We start from the raw sequence: 16,250 nt of genomic DNA on the forward strand, positions 1-16,250 counted from the left end.
GTCAGCTATTAAAAATGCTATAAAGTATGCCTGCTGTGTTAAGCTTCTGTTTCTGTGTTTAGTGATTGGGATGTTGTCAGCTATTTTTGTTTAATTCATTATAAAGGGGAAAATATTTTAAGGATAAACACTTTTTTCTTATTCATGTTTTTTTTTCTTTATTCTGAAATGTTTTGATCAACTGAAACTAAAAGTGTTAAAAAAGAAAAGATTTAATTAGAAGAATTTCACCTACTAATATAGACCTGAAAATGAATCAAATACAAAAAAGACAAAACATACAGAAAAACAACCTAATGCAACCTACTCTGCTACTTGCTCCACTTCTGTGAGAATGCAGGAAAATGATTCTGGGTTATAGATGGAAAACTCTTGTGATACACCATTACATACAATATTTTTTCAATTGTTCGTGCCACAACAATTTCAGAAAGGGTTGCTTTACCTAACTTGCATGGGGTTACTGTGTGCGGGGGGAGGGGGGGGGGGGGGGGGGGGGGGAGGGGGAGTTAATTAAAAAAACTGTTTGAAGAGTTGCATGTAAGTTTATTGAAAAAGGACTGCGGTTACATTCCATCAGTATGGTGCTATAGCTTCTATCACAGAAGATCATATTTCACTTTGTTAAATTAGTATGATTGATACCGGGATTTCTACAATACAAGTTAAGGGAAATCTCCATCAGCTGACATTGTTTTTCAGTGGGAGTTGTTACAAGGTAAAAGCTCAGGAATATCTGAAAGATGATAAGGCAGATAAAAACAGCTACTTGTAGATTGGTCACGTTGCACCTATTCTAAACAAAAGAATAAGAAACCTCATGAGGAATTCAATTTATAAGAACTGAAGGGTAGCAATATGATATCAAGAAGTCATTGAAAAAATGACACATTTGCTTAATAAAGTTACATGCATGAGATAATAAAATCAGATAAGTAAAGATATTGTAGTATCACATAGCATTTTGCTAATAGCATTTTAGAAACCAATATAATTGCATCTGATGTTAAATGATTAAGAATTAGCTATTTTACAGCTTTCATAAAATTAGTGTCAATGACAAAATATCACTGAGCTCCAAAGAAAGTCAGATACCATGACTTTTTTTACTTGTATCTTCTATCACTCATCAAAAAAAATGCATGTAGATAACCTCTAACTTAAAAGTTTTAAGACTGTAGGCTGTATGTGTAGAGCAACAGACAATCTCTCTAAAAGACCTCTGGAAGAGAACAGAATAGAGCAATCATGGTGTAAAAAGGCTCCAGAGTAAGCAGCTCAATCTGATCTTTTTGGTGGCAACCCTACCCATGGCAGGGGGTTGGAACTAGATAATCTTGAAGGTCCCCTTCAAGCTAAGTCATTCTATAATTAATTCAGTTAACTGCAAAATTAGTAAATGATAGATGTGTTGCTTACAACGTAAAAGAAGAATAAAGCAGGTGATAGAGAGCTCTTTGGTTATAACTGACAAATCAGTATTTATTAGTTTGAGTAGCCTGTTTCAGCTGGAGAAACTCAACCTTTTAAACTGTGTAATTTTTGAAAACAGGCAGTAGTTAACATGCAAAATCAGAGAAGGAGGGAGGGAATAAAGGAAGACAAAAATAACAGGAGGAAGGAGGGAGCGAAGAATAAAAACTAACAGATCAGAAGAGATTTGCCTTTGAGGCTTTCTAGACAGGGCTTGGATTCCTTTCTGAAATATTTATTGTATTTGAAAGGAAAGTCATTTTCTGAAATTATGTTTACTTGCAATATGCAAGGTGCTGTGATCTATATGTGACTAGGCTACAAATAATCTGGTGATGCTGTCAGCTCTGAAACTGTAGAAGTTCTGGTGGTAGTTGTGTCCTCTCACTCAACTGCTGTCTAAATTCAGGTGCACATATGGACTGCTTGATCTATCTGCCAAAGAGAGAAAACACTAGCAGTAGGTTCAGTAGGTGCAAACTCTTTCCCCTGTTGAGATTGTTGTTACATTTTTTCAGAACTTCACTAAGTTGGAATATGTTGATTCTTTACTTTGATCAGTTCTTTGTCAATACCTGTGCAACCTTCTGTGGCTGAACTGGATCAGCATATAGACTACTGGTTTCTGTCTTGCCTCTTGTCTTTCCTGAAAGACCGTGACCCCGAGTCTGCCCATTGCTAGATAAAGTTCTGTAGGGCTGTTGTACACTGCAACAGTTTTTCTGCTTGTAGAGATGATCACTGAGGTTGCAAGAGCTGGAGAAATGGACTTGATCCTCAAATCCTGGGCGAGTGGAGCAACACTGCTGTCAGTCTGTTGCATTTCCTGTGCAGAATGGTTGCTTAGTTTGGGAAGAAAATGCAAAAATTGCAGACTGTTACTGATCTATGAAATTGTTTTTTAAGAATGTATTAGAATTTCATTTGAAGGAAATACGCTTCTGTCAGAAAGCTGAATGCTTGCTGATCAAGATATGAATTTTCTGTAAAATAAAATGAGAAATTTGTGTTCCTTAATTCTAATGTCCCAGATTCTTGTGTGTATGTTTATGTAGCTGCTGGAGAAATCCACAGGAGCTTGGTCTAGTTTGTGAGGTTTGGTGGCCCTGCCTGTGGCAGAGAGGGTTGGAGATTCATGATCCTTGAGGTCTCTTCAGACCTGGGCCGTTCTGTGATTTAGGTGTTTAAGTGACTCTAACAAGTGTACTCATAAAGATCTTCACTAAAACTCTTTAAATAGGGGGTGGCTTTTCTATTGAGTCTGGTGCAAATTGAATTAGAACCCAACAGTGAAAGCCTACCTTAAATATTAATGGAAAAAAACCCACTGAATTTAAATGTTTGAAATGGCAGACTGTCTTTTTTTTCTTTATTTGTGGTTACCTGAAGCCTTCTTCTAGCAATGTGTAATTAAAGTTTTTATAACATTGAAAACACCTGATGCAAACTGATCCAACTTATTTGTTACATGTTTACTTCTCCAGTCTAAAGGCTATAAAACTCCAAAGCAGGAAATTTTGCCCAGACCTTAAGCAATTGTTTTGGCATCTGGTGAATTAGAAAGGGCAACTGTTTTTATTATTGTTATGCAGACGGAGACAGCGGGCAAATGAGGGGAAATCAGGAAGGGCTGAGACATACTACGTGTTTAGCCATGTGTCTCTGTGGGTATTCAACTGGAATTGTGTATTTCAGATACTTTCAACAGTCTTTCTTCTCTTTATCTCATCTGGACCTTACCTAATTCAGACGAAAGCAAACAGGATGCCTTGATGACTGCTTCCTTAGTTTCATACTGTGGTGCTTTGATACCATTCAGCACAACATTGGATAAAGTGCATGAAGACAGCTGTGTCAGAGAGGGCATCAGCAGGGCAGGATCTGGAGTCTTAAGCTTCCTGATAACTCCAGACTTCTGTCTATGTCTCAAACTAAAATTTGTTACAAGTGTCTTATAAACTCTGAAATGCTAAGTATTAAATTCCAGATTTCTCAGCACAGCATACAGGGTATAATATACATACGGGGAATAAAGTTTTGCTTTTGAAAATAAACAGTAGTTATTGAATGAAAATTAACATTTACCTGAACTACACAGTCTGAGTGGATCAACGTCGTTTCAATTGTTCTATTTTAAATCTCCTTGCTCATCTACATTCTGTATTTGCTTTGTAGTTGAAATTCTTTGCAATTCTAAGCTTTTAGTGGCTTGCCTCAAGGTGTGCATGTAACTTAACCATTACAGTTTTGACACGGGAATGTTTTAATACCTGAATGTTAAACAGATGGAAAAAAAACACCTCTATGCTATAGGGTTAATCAGAGCAAACGGAGAAAAATCAGACTCCTACCTAAGAGGAAACTTATTGTTAGGGATGTTCATTCACACACTTGTAGTGAACAAAGGCACAAAAAATGCACCAGCTTAAGATTTTTATATTTACAGCCAGGAAATGGTCTGTAAATAATTACACCACCTTAGTTACCATGTGTTGTTCAATATCTTTTACTGAGTTTGTGTCATAATGTCTGAGTTAAATAATGTGGAGATGAATGCTCAGTGCCTACAAGTTCTTTACCAGTGTTCTATTTTTGAATTGTATGACATACTGATCAAAGCCAAGTAGCTGAGACTGAATTAAGTCATATCATTTTTTTTTTCCAAAACTGAATAATTTAGATTTCATGTGGAGAGCCCCCTAAATTCAATTTTTTTCTCATGAATTAAAGAAAGAAGTGGCTTCCTAAAGTTTATCTCAACCTGTCTCTCCTGGTCCTGTATTTCTTTAGGAGACAAGAACAGGAGCGAACAGGGAAGTGAGAAGGATGGTGTTAAATGTTTTAACTCGGTGAATATGTTGAGTATGAAGCTATGATTTCACTTACAATTGATAAACCCCACCACAGTGAACACTGCAGAAATACAGAATTCCTTACTCCATTGTCCACAGCTGCTGTAGAACAGTGATTGGCAAATGGGGCATGGGAGGCTTTAATTAAACTTACATGTGAAGCCTCTGCTCTAAATTAGTGCCAAGTGCTTCAGCTCTGGGTATTGCTTGAATTTCTGAAGTACAGCTCTTTCTTACTCAAACTAAATTGAAGACAGAGAATCATTAATCTCAGTAAACATTGCGTATGTCTTTTTAGAGATCATAGCTGATAGTGAAGTTAAAAATTCTCACCAAAGGTTTTCCTTAATTGTCTGTCAAAGTGCAAATTTCTTGTAGACAGTACATGAATGTATGCTCGTGATATTTCTGCACTGCAGTGTACTAATTATATGGATACGCTTTGCTCTTTCCTTCCTCTCTTACGACAATGATCAAACAGCAATTTCAGCTCTACAGACTTGAATTAAATAGGATGTGAATCAATGCTCAGAATTTAAACCTAATGTTATAAATTCATCTGCAAGATTTGGAAAGGAAATTTTACTTGATTTTTTTTTTTTTTTTAAACTTAATTTAAAAAAATACAGCTTTCATTTTCTGTAAATTGTAGGCTGAGTAAGTGGGAAATAATTTGGCCCATGTAGGATATATAGCTTAAGTGAAATTCGACTGTTCTAGTTATCAGACCATATTACTACCTTAAAACTGCCTCGAGTTCTGCATGTTTCTTTAAAAATAACTAAGTGCCTTGGTGCCTTTTTGCTCAAGAAAAACTAATTTTTATTGAATGCTAAGATTCGTTTTCCTGCAAAATGTAAGGAAATGTTAAGGAAACATTAAAAAACTTTTCCAAAGCTTTAAAAAAAAAAAAAACCACAAAAGAACTAGTTGATGAATATCACTTATATAAAAGCATTTAATGCTTTTTAAGAATGTTTGCATTTTGAATTTGCAGGAATTATAAGATTGAGAAATTCTCTGCCATTACACAATGAAAATAAAAGTATATTCTCAGAGAAAGGAACTATACATTTTTATTCTCCCTGTTGTTCTGTGTGCTGTTTGTCATAGAATTGTGTATCATCTATTTTTTTTTTTTCTTTAGTAGTGTTTCAGGTAACTGATGACATAAATTTGAAGCTGATGTTCCAGTGCAGAATTCATATTTGGAAAAATCTTTAAGCATCTTTATATTGAAAGAAGAGTATATTAATAATAATTTATTATTATTTAGTTAATCTGGAAACAAACAAGTTTTCTGCCCTAAGTAAAAAATAATTAATAAAAAAAAAACCCTCTTCCCAATTATTTGTGGGAAAAAGTTTTTGTTTTGTGTCACATGCTTTTCTTTGTGTCCAGCATCTCTAAGGCTTCCTTTAAAGCTGCATCCTGAAATTTAAAAGAGAACTGAGCAGTTTCAAACATAAACTGATACTCTTCAGTGAGGAAAGGCAGTAGGTAAAGGACACTGGGTAAAAGAACAGTTGAACAGACTACCCAGGATAGAGAATTAAGGTTTCAGTATATTCTGCCATGAACCGAGTAGAGAAACCAGACTATAGATGAGCATGGTAGAAGTAGATTTGCAGTAAAAGATCAAAATATAAGAGACTGAAGTAGGATGTAGTAACCATTCAGTAGATTTTTTTGATGACATCTACTTAAACTTGTTTTGATGCTATTATTATTTTTTTAGTGTCATTGATAAGGAAACTGAAAACAGAAAAAAAAATATTTTAAGCAATTTTATAGCAAAAAAATATCATTTATCACTCTAAAAGCTGAGATTGTGAATGTTAAACTTTTTTTTTCTTAAATGTGTATTTAGTGCAGTTTGGCATCTGGAGGCAAACTCATTTATGTTTGGTGGATTTGGTGAGGCAGTATGGTTGGCCCAGGTTTCTGAAAGAATAACATGGAGGAATCTGAGCCCATTAAGCCCTCCTGTACATTAAGTGTCTCAAGTGCAGAGCCAGAGAAATTATTGTTTTGATATACAGAAACCGGGACTTTTAACTGGGCTTGTGGCAAAGTTTTCTCGATGTAGAAATAATACAGCATGAACCAGAACGTTGCACAAGAATGATGCTAGAGAAATAATGCACTTTCTGGATAAACGTTTATGCCTTCTTGGAGAAGGAATAAAATGAATCAAATAACCAGTGATATTCACTCAGGGTCAAAATTCTTCAAAAATGATGTTCTCTTTTTTTTGGTCTATTTTAAATAATTACATCTTTTAAAAGTTAAGATGATTTTCAACCACAAAAATAGTTTTGAAACAAAATTAGAGCTTTCAATAATAAACTTCTGGAATGCAGCATTTGGGTACTTTTAGATGAAACATCTCCTTTAGAAAAATACCTGAATTGCTTTTGACCTTTCAAAAATGTTCTTCCATCTACCATTTTCTCTAACAGCATTAACGAAACACGTATCTAAAAAACCCATGCTCTTTAGCTTTGAAAGCCAGTGACAACAGCTTCAGAAATCCAGAGTCCAATAGGAAAGGAAAATGACATAGAGATCAGCATCTTGAATTCTGTGTTTTTTAGTGGTTTTTTTTTTTTTTCCTGTTGGTGTTTTGGTCCCGTATCCTTATTTTGGCTTAACCACAGCTTAGTATGGTCTAGGATAAGGGTTTGTTTGCTGCTTCTTGAGGAAAGCCGGGCAAGTCATGTTATAGCAGGGGTCTCTTTGGTGAAGAGTTTCAGTGATTAAAGGGAGCTAGTATCACCATCCTCTCAGCTCTTTCCAAGCAGAGCACTTGTAATGTATAGTAGTAATGTATAGTAGTGGTTTGTTTCTCAACTAAATTTTTTCCAAGTGGGAAATTTTTTTTTTGTGGGTGTATCATTCTAGAATAGTTGGGGCTATTGAAAGAAAAATCCCTCCCATCAGTTGCGTCTCACTCCAAAATTCTATCACAATCTTCTGGTTTCTTTCACTCCTTTATTATACTTTGGCTTTGGAGTCTGATGTGTACGCAGACTGATCTCAACACCTTTTTTAGGTGTTACAAAGTTTAAAGACAGAAGTTTTACAGAACTTCATTATTATGTAATAGTGTGTGTTTTTCTGTATAGGTATGTCATTACAAGGTCTGTGCTATAGATATTCCAATTGAAAATATAGAGTAGGTTGTTATTCAGCTGATTGCATTATACTAATTTCAAACAACAGTGTTGTATTTTGATTCTGTCTATCTAATCAGGGGAGAAGATATTCAGTGAAAACAACTTGTTAAAGATTCAGATAAAATTTACCAAAAACTATGAAGTAGAAGCGAATTAAAAATTTGGACACATTCTTTGAGGAAAACAAATGTTGTCAAATTTGGAATATTTTAAGAAGATATTTTCTTTTTGAAATATCAACTTCAAAATGGGAATAAAAAAAGAGGAAAAAGATGTTTTAAACCCATTCAGATTTGTTTGTGTGGTTTCAGAGGACGGTTATAGTTTTATTTTTCAGAGTGAACCTTTATTTTTGACATCTTTTGAAATGATTACAGCAATTGAGTAGCATTCAAATGAGTCATTTCTACTGGCGCATACTGGAGAAATGGGTTTATGGTAAATTTCGGATTTATTCTAGAATCAGACTTTGGGCATGATAGAATTGCTCCAGTTAAGTTTTAATATATTGAAAGGGATTAGCCTTAATTATGAAGGTGTAGAAAGTTTTAAAGAGGCTTACTTCCCAAATGCCCTGGATCAAAAGTAGGTTTTGAATAACTGGATGTAGTTGGCCATCACTTCTACCATGCAGTTGAATGCTTTCTTCCTTCTTCCTCCTGTAAAGAAAAAGTGCCTTTTCTGAAACTAGGTATGCGCTTTCACCTCCTGAAAACTAGTTTTGACCAAAATGCCATCATTAAATCCAAACTTGCAGTGATGCTGAAGTTGACAAAACCTGGCAGCTATATTTCACTGATGCAGTCACCAGCTTTCACTGAAAGAATAGTGCTTTAGCTACTATTAAAAGCAAAGTGTTCATTTTTACTATTTTTTCAAACTAAGACATTTTATTCTTTAATGCTGTAGTGTTCTTTCTTTTACTGCAACATCCGTATTTTATGTTAACTTTAGGTGAAGTAGGGAATCTTTGCATTAAGCACTGTATGATTGCAGTATGAAAAAATAGGGCTTTGCAGAAGGCCATGTAAGATATTTTCCACGTAATTCAGTGGGATTAAGAAGATGTTAATACCAAGATAATGATACGAAGAACTATTTCACTTAAATAAATGGATTGCAGTGGAAAAGGTTTATGTGGTTTGCATGGAATTGCATAGCATGCTAGGTGCCAAATTGGGTCTTATCTAGATCTTTCAGTTTTCAAATGAGTGCACCTTGTTGCTCGGCCTCTAACTCTGCCTTGCTGCTCTGTTGAACTTCTGCAACACACCTCATTACTAGGCTACAATGCCTTCCACAGTTTGTAAAGTCTCCAGAAGTATAGAAACAAGGAACTGTTGGGACAACTGTATTGTTTTTTTTTTTTAATTGATGCCACAGTTCTGCTCTATTGTACTTTGCAGTCATCTATTGCAGTAAGTGAACTGTTCTGTTATTCTGCAGAACTCAATCAGAAAGAATGGAGGAAACGCTGTTAGTGAAAGTGGTGACAGATTGCAATGTTGTAAGGTAGTTCTCTAATGAGAGCATATGAGGACAAATTTTGTTTTCAGTTTATTTGTAGGAAAAAAAATGCACAAGTCAATTTATTTTTGATTTGGGAATCATTTTCACGAAACTTTCACATTCTGTTTTGTCTTACTACAGTAAGTCAAAATATAAGTAGGTTACTCTGAAAGTAATGCCTCCTATTTATTTCAAAGGAAACTACAACAGATAGAGCACAATAACACTTTGATGGAGTAAATTCTCAGCTAAAAAAGACTTTTTCAGCAGTCACCACCATTAGCTGATTGAGATGGCCTTTTTTTTTTTTTTTTTTTTGGTGGTGTATGACAGCTGTGCATGGCAATCTAGAATGTGGCTTGCCTATCACATTGATGTCACCACTGCTGAAACACCACCCAACACCTCACTGTGCTTGCATTCGCTGTTTGGTCTCCAGAAATGTTCAGAAGATGTTGATGAATGTCAAAGTGTGTCTTTTTTCCCACATGGAGGAATTCAGATGCACACCCTTGCTTCATATGATCTTCCATGTCAGGTGCCTTTTTGACTGACTGCCAATCTGCTTCCATCTGTTCATACAGCAACAAAACATAGCATGATATAATGGGAAGGTTCAACTTCTACAGCTGTGCCACCAATATCTGCCTCTGACATTGTGAGGCAACATAATAGCATGAGAGGCATTACTTTTAGAGAAGCAAGCCCTTTTACAGTTCAGTTTGATTATTAGATGTATCTGAATACACATATTCTGAACATAGTTACTAAAGCTGGGCTAATATAACAGAATCATAGGGGTTGGAAGGGACTTGAGGAGATTGTTGAATCCAACCCTTCTACTAAAAGCGTGTTCCCTAAAGCAGGTTGCACAGGAAAGCATCCTGGTGGGTTTTGAATATCTCCAGGGAAGAAGATTCCACAACCTCTCTGAGCTACTTGTTACAGTGCTTTGTCACCCTCAGAGTAAAGTTTCTTTTCATGTTTCTGTAGAAACTCTTGTGTTCCACTTTGTGTCTGTTTCCCCTTGTTCTGTTGCTGGGAACTGCTGAAAGGAGCCTGCCCCCCTCCATGTGACTCCTGTCAAATATTTGTATATTTGTATGCATTGATAAGATCTCCCCTCAGTCCTCTCTTCCCCAGGTTAAAGAGTCCCAGGTCTCTCAGCCTTTCCTTATATGGGAGATGCTCCCCAGATGTGGCCTCACAAGGTAAGGGTAGAGTAAAGAAAGGATCACTTCCTCTGACCTGCTGGCCACACTCTTTTTAATGCATGCTAGGGTGCCATTGGCCTTCTTAGTCACCAGGGCACACTGCTGGCTTGTGATCAACTAGTCCACCAGAACACCCAATTCCTTCTCAGAGCTCTTTTCTAGCAGGCCACCCTCTAACCCGTAGTGATGTGGTTATTCCTCCATAGGCGTAGGACTCTGCACTTGCCCTTGAACCTTATAACATTCCTCTCTGCCCAACTTTCCAGCCAGAAAAGGTGTCACTGAATTCAGGACTAGGTCTCACTGAACAGCCAAACAGCTTTCTGGTGTGTCAGTCAGTTCTCCCAGCTTTATACCATTTGTAACTTTGTTGATGGTGCATGGGCTTTCTATACCTTCATCCAGATCATTGATGAAGATGTTGAACAAGACTGGACTCTGTACTGACCCCTGGGGAACAGTGCTAGTTACGAGGCTCCAGCTAGACTTAGTGCCACTGATCACAGCCCTCTGAGCTCTGCCAGTCAGCCAGTCCTCAGTCCACCTCCTGCTCTTTCATCTATCCCACACTTCCTAAGCTTACCTATGGATGTTAAGAGGAACTGTGTCAAAGCCTTCCTGAAGTCAAGGTAGACAACATTTACTGCTCTCCCCTCATCTACTTAGCTGGTCATGGCATGATAGAAGGCTACCAGATTTGTCGAGTGTGATTTCCCCTTCATAAATTCATGTTGACTACTCCTCATGACCATTTTCTTTTCCACTAGCTTGGAGACGACATCTGGAATATCTGTTTTATCACCTTCTCTGGGACAGAGGTGTGGCTTAATGGCCTGAAGTTTCTCAGGATCTTCTCCTTCCCCTTTTTGAAGACTAGAGTGGTGTTTGGTTTTCTGCAGTCTTCAGGTACATCTCCTGTTTTCCATGACCTTTCCCACATGATAGAGAGCAGCTTGTTAATCACTTCTGCCCATTCCCTCTGCACTTGTTGGTGCACGCTGTTGAGGCCAATAGACTTCTGTGTGTTGTTTGCTTTGACTGGATCCTCCTTGCCCATGAGGAAGTCTCTAGTTCCCCAGACTCTCCTACCTGTAGGGTCTCAGATTTCTGAGGAGAAATCTTAGCAGCAAAAATTGAAGCTAAGAAGATGTTCAGTAACTTTCAGTATCCTCTATTATGACAGAACCCACCTCATTTGGCAGAGGACCTACATTTTCCTTAGTCTTCCTTTTACTATTGATGTACTTGGGGAAAAAAAAAAAAAAAGCTTGTCTTGTTGTCCTTGACTTCCCTCACCAAATGTCATACACCAAATGTCATACCTTAAGTGGCCTGAGCCTTCCTTGTTGCATCCCTGTATGCCCTTGCAATGTTTCTGGAGTTCTCCCAAATGAGCAGACCATTTATTTTATTCTCTTATCAGATATATCTGAATGTATTCTGAATGTAGTACTATGACATCTACTGGAGTTTTCAGGGGGATAGAAGCTAGCGAGTGTGTTGTTTCAACATTAGCTAGTTGAACTGCTTCAGCTTTCAACAGCAATTTATTTAAGCATGGTTTATGTCCAAATTTCAGAAGTCTGGCTCTTTTTTGCTACTGTTATTTTACTGGCATATGACCTTAACGCGTTACTGGAAGTCTATTTTTACTTGTGATTTTTCTGTGTTTTTATATTAAAGTTCACATCATATCATAAAGAATCTTATATCTAAGGTGTCTAAATACCTCTGTGAATGTAGTTTTTGTTATTTATTCCTCAGTATGACAGTTACTTATGTTATAGTGATAGAAAAGTTGAGTCCCTGACAGGAGAGGACATTTTGACTGATGAATTTTGCAGCTTAAGTCACTCTGTCAGTTCTACTTATTTTTTTTCTTACAAGAGAAACAAATTTCTTATGAAGCACTGCACTGTATGGAAAATGTAAGATTAATTTCAAATTGGACTAATTTTTGTTTAACCATAGCATGTGAATTCTAGCAAAGCATATATTTTTCCAGATTGTTTATTTTGGTATCTCTTTGTACACGTTGAACTAGAGGGATTTGTCAGACTTGTCAGAAAAAAGCCAAAAGCATCTTTTTATAAAGATTCATTTTCTTTATGGCTCCGTCATTTTTTCGTGATTTTTCTGAACTAGTTTTGATGATAGTGTCCTTTTTCTTTTATTATCAAACAAGCCTTATTTATTGTTGCTCATAGCCAAAGATGTTTACATTGTTTTTAATGATGGAAAGGAAGAGAAACGTTCCGTAAATATGACTTGTTTTATTGTCTAAGTAACAATGCTACTTAAAAATAACGTGGTTTAGTAAGACCTCATTCTTTCCAGACTGTTGGGGAAAAGACATCCAGTCTTCCTACTTGTTTCTTTCTATGCACTGAACCAGTTTTTGAACTTGCAGTTACTAAGCTGTATTTGATGTAATTGAGCTAGATAGATGTGAATTATAATAATGGTCAACATTATTCAGGACTGGACTGTATTTCCTTAAACTTTTTAATTCCTGTTTTTTCTCCGGGTGCTAGGAAATATTTGCACAGAAGCAACCCTGAAAAATAAATAAATAAACATTTTTTTCACCTTTCCTTGTAGAGCAAAATCTCCTATTTTCCATTCATCAAACTTAATTACATTTTTTTCCCCCTTCCCCTTGGATTACTTTATTTTTCTTCTACCTTCTTAGACTTACACTGAAGATAGCTTTAGGGCAAACATAAATTTAATCTCGAAAAGACAAACACAGATTTTGGCTGGCATGCTGGTAGGGCTCTTCATTGTCAAATTCAGACAGCTTTTTAGATAAGGTCTCACAATTGTTGTGGTATTTGTAGCAGAAGTCACTGGACAGTGTTAGTCTTCAGGGCTCCTTTCCAGCCGGTGAAAAGAGTGGATGCCTTTATAGAATGTAAAGAAAAGGCTGAATGTTGTGTTGAGGGACATGGCTTAGTAGAAGCTATTGGGAATAGGTGAACGGTTGGACTGGGTGATCTTTTAGTCTTTTCCAACCTTGGAGATTCTATGATTCTATGAAAATAAAAAAGTTCAGAGACCTTTGAAATTAGCCAAAATAAATGCTGAGGGTGGGATTGTGTGTCTTTAATGCCATGATTTCCTGGATGCTTGATGTTTTTGTTTCATTTATTTTTTCAGGTTTTTTCTGTTCTGAATTTGTAAATCGCAGTATTTACTTTAAAAAAAAGCATAGGGTTGATATATTTCTTTTAATTACTAAAATATATTTTTAAAAATACTGTAGTTTTTTATTTACCTAGAAATTTATTGTTTGGAATACTTTCTTGTGTGCATAAAACCCAGGCCTGAAGCAACAGTTGATAGAGGAGCCTATGAAAAGATGAATGACTGGAGTATCTATCAGTATCTGGTTGAACAAAAGCATGAATGCACCTATGGTCAAATAAGTTTTACTGGGATTCTTCTGGAGATGCAAGTTTTTTACATCTGTGCATTTAAAAACAAGAATTTTATCATTTTATTACGTGAACGATGAACAGGTCCACAAGAATCTCTTCATCATAGCAGGTCAGGATTTGCACATGTTTATCTATATGATCTGCATTGATTATGTTTTTCAAGGTGTACTTATGTGCAATTAAATGATTCTCAGATATATTGTTGAGTGCAAAAAGACTGATGAATGTTAATCTCAAGCCGGTATCCAAACGTGGTTGTGAAGCTGAATCTTTTGGTGCCACCTTCTGGTGTGAGTTTGTTCATCTGGACAGAATGCAGCTCAGGTTTTTATTAATAGATGTGTTAGATGGATGGCATCATCTCATGTTTTCAGCAGTGGCTTAGGTCACAGTAGAATGGGAATTATAAGATAGTAAATTATAGTAAATTATTACCAAAAATGTGCTTAAATTAAGCTAAAAGTTCATGTTACCAAATAGAGGGGAAAGTGTTTGATTTGATTTATAAACAAATGGAAATGAATAAAATTATATCTTACTGGGATTTTCCAGTGCCTTCATACATTTCTTTCTTACATTTCTGGATTACAAATGTAAAATTAAAAACATGCTTATTTCAATAGCTTTTTATATATGAATAATAATTACACTCTGCATAATCATTAGCAGAATTCTGCCCTCTGCTTCAGCCTGTTCAAATAGTTTTTCTTTCCTTTTTTAAAATTTTAATTTAGTTTTCTTTCCAGAAATAAAATGGTCTAAATGAGAACTTCATCTTGTTGAAGTTGTTGGCAAATTGCCATTGACTTCAGTGGAGTGATGGTTGTTGCTTTGTCTCTAGCACTTATGTAGGCAGGAATTATTAGTGTGCTGGAGTAAATTATCTTTTAATTGATATCCAGTTTTTACTGGAGCATCTAAGCACTGCTTAGTTTACAGTTCTATTTAATGAAACAACAAAATTGAAAGTTCATGGGCAGCTGATATCCTATGGGATAATCTATGCCTTTGTTATCAAGTGGTGACTGAATGAATTGGCTTGCCCAGGTTTGGCTATGGACCCCTGAAGTTCTCTGCTGGGAAAAAACAGATGTGGCGGTGATGGCATATCCAGTTCCCTCCTGGAGAACAGATGGTACATTACTTTGCCATGCTTAGTCTCTCTATCACTTTCTGAATCATCACATCACACTTCTTTTGGGATCTAACTTAGTTGTACAGAGAACTGTGTGTTTCTCAATCCCCATCTATGCCTCCTTCACAAAAAAACAAACAATAAACCCCATACCTTTTGAAATAAGTAAGGCAGTAAGACGTGTAAGGCAGATATAATTTGAGAAACTGTTGCTTTCATTAATTTATATCACCAGAAAATGCTTCCTGTCATTAGGAAAGACATTTGAAGCACTCTTGGATTTCCCACTGTATCAGGGCTGGCGTTTTAGAAATGAGATGGGATCAGTATTTCCACTATTCTTACTCTAATACATGACTGGTAGGGCTTTAAATATAGACTCAAACCAATATCTGGACAGCAAACATTTCTGGGAAAAAAGAAAGAAAAATAGATTAAAAAAAAAAAAAAAAAAAAAAAAAACAGTAAAATTTGAGGTGTTTATCTGTCATCCTAACTTAGTATTTTTATTGTCCACTGGTTACTACTTTGTCAGTGACACTTCAAGCTTAGAAGTATAAATGAGTTTTTCTGGTCAGATAGTTTAATAGCTGATAAAGAAGCTTTCATTAGAGGGAAAATGAAGACAAACCATGTTATCATATAGATTAGAACCAATATTGAATCACAGTTTGCCCTTTTCATTTTAATTTATTTTTAACATTGAAAATGCAGGAAATGTACATGGCTGCTTTCTAGAGGAGGAGGCTGAATTTTCCACTAAGGAAAGGTGGTCAGTTTGTGACTTGGCAGGCCACAGGCTGTTGTGATGTGGTTTCTGATCTATGTTGGGTATGAACAGGATAATCAGTAAGTATGTTGAGCACAGTGAGAAAAAAACTTGTGTCTGCTTGCAGAGTAGACTGTCTTACAAGACATATGAAATGAACACTTGAGCATCTTTTCTTTGTTTCTTAGCTTCTTAGATGGGGTGAGAGGACTGTGAAGAGATGAAAACTGTCTTTAGATTTTAGCATGCTCTCTGAGAAGGGTAGGAGAGGGTGATGTATTAAACTGTTATGAAAATAATGTGGCTTTGCCCTAGTATTATAAAAAGTCGCCACTTCAACAAAAGAAATACTCTGTATGCACACTCGTACATTCAGCTTTCTCCAGGAGTTTGCAATTCTTGGATTGCTTTTTTTGTTTTCAATCAGGAAAATCGCGTCTGTTTCGCAGGGACATTGCACACAGTGCCAATCAAGCAGTATCAGTGCATTGTTATGCACAGATCTTTCATCATTAAGGAAATTTCTTAGCTCTTTGGACTAAAGGCTGTAGCTGAGATATTTACAAATTAAGCTTCTGTAGCTTAAACCTGAATGCGCTAGTGATAAATTTTATATTTTAGACCAGCTTCTGGTTTAAATCAGGGCAAGCACATGCTGGTCTATTATTGATGTGATTAA

General features: G+C 36.2%; 1 long non-coding RNA gene across 2 annotated transcripts in view; it reads left to right on the forward strand.

The window, feature by feature from the left end:
• Nucleotides 1-16,250, forward strand: part of LOC122157062 — a 245,839-nt gene that overhangs the window by 154,299 nt on the left and 75,290 nt on the right. The window lies entirely within an intron of this gene.

The sequence above is a fragment of the Centrocercus urophasianus genome, unplaced genomic scaffold, assembly GCF_019232065.1.
Source record: "Centrocercus urophasianus isolate 14NV4802_14NV808 unplaced genomic scaffold, USGS_Curo_1.0 seq_13, whole genome shotgun sequence".
NCBI lineage: Eukaryota > Metazoa > Chordata > Aves > Galliformes > Phasianidae > Centrocercus > Centrocercus urophasianus.